At 34.3% G+C, this 1,325-nt stretch overlaps 1 pseudogene; it reads left to right on the forward strand.

The window, feature by feature from the left end:
* Positions 1 to 958: 958 nt before the first annotated feature.
* Positions 959 to 1,076, forward strand: LOC120603102 (uncharacterized; annotated as a pseudogene).
* The last annotated feature ends 249 nt before the right edge of the window (positions 1,077 to 1,325 follow it).

Below are 1,325 nucleotides of genomic sequence, written 5' to 3' on the forward strand. Positions count from 1 at the left end.
AAACAACCCAGCTTTCTTTTGATTACTGTTTGTGTTGTATACAGTGTTCTAGTCTTTTCCTTTTAATTTATCTATATCGTAGTATTTCAAGTGGGCTTCTGGACAGCATCTGAGTCTTAGTTTTTTCGTCTAATCTAATAATCACTGTCTTTTATATTAAAGTAATTATTGATAAGGTTATATTTAGCTCTACCATTATTTTATTCATTTTTATTTTGTCTCCTTGGTTTCATATTTCTTTTTCCCTCTTGTTGCACTATTTTGGAATATTTGAACATAACATTTGTATTTCATGTTAATTTATCTAATGGCTTTTTATCTATTTCTGCGCTATTTTAGTGGTTGGTAAGGACATTACTATATACATATATCCCTTTTTAAAGTCTATTAACATGAATACTTACTTCTTTGAATGAAACGTAGAAACTTCATCCTCCCCCTTCTATGTTGTATTTATCATTGTCACATATATCACATCTACATACATTATAAACCCTGGTAGGCAATATCATAATTTTGGCTTTTCATTATCATACATATCTCAAAAACTTTAGAGGAGAATATAATTTGTCATATTTGCCTGGTTATTTACCTTTGTGATACTCTGTCTTCATGCCTAAAATTCCCAGTTTCTCTATGATATAATTTTCTTTCTTTCTGCAGTACTTCTCTTAACACTTTTTTTAGAGAAGGCCTGCTTTCAACTACTTCTCTTAGTTTTCTTTCATCTGAGACTGTTATTATTCCTTCATTCTTGAAAGATATTTTTACTGGGGAAGGCTGAGTTGACTGTTCTTTTCTTATATTACTTTGAAAATGTGTCACTTCCTGCTGGCCTCCATTGTTTCTCGTGAGAAATCCACAGGGTTTCAAATGTGTCATTTTTTGTTCTGGCAGATTTCAAGGTTTTTAAAAAATAATTGGATTTTTAGAAATTTGATTAAGATTTAGCTGGGCTGTCTAGGCCATACCACCCTTAACAAGCCCGATCCCGTCTGATCTCGGAAGCTAAGCAGGGTCGGGCCTGGTTAGTACTTAGATGGGAGACCACCTAGGAAGACCAGGTGCTGTAGGCATAAAAAATAAAAAAATAAGGGATTGTGAGCTGACAAGGTCCTTGCAATATGTGAGGTCAACCAAGGGTTGCCTTGCCTAAAACGAACAAACAAAAGATTTAACTGGGCTTGGTTTCCTTTGGGCTTATCTAATTAGGGGTCCTCTAAGCTTCTTGAATCTGTAAATTTATGTCTTTCACCAAGTTCAGGCCATTTCTTCAAATATTTATTCTGCACCAATCACATTCTCCACTCCTATGACACAACTGG

The sequence above is a fragment of the Pteropus medius genome, unplaced genomic scaffold, assembly GCF_902729225.1.
Source record: "Pteropus medius unplaced genomic scaffold, Ma_sr-lr_union100, whole genome shotgun sequence".
NCBI lineage: Eukaryota > Metazoa > Chordata > Mammalia > Chiroptera > Pteropodidae > Pteropus > Pteropus medius.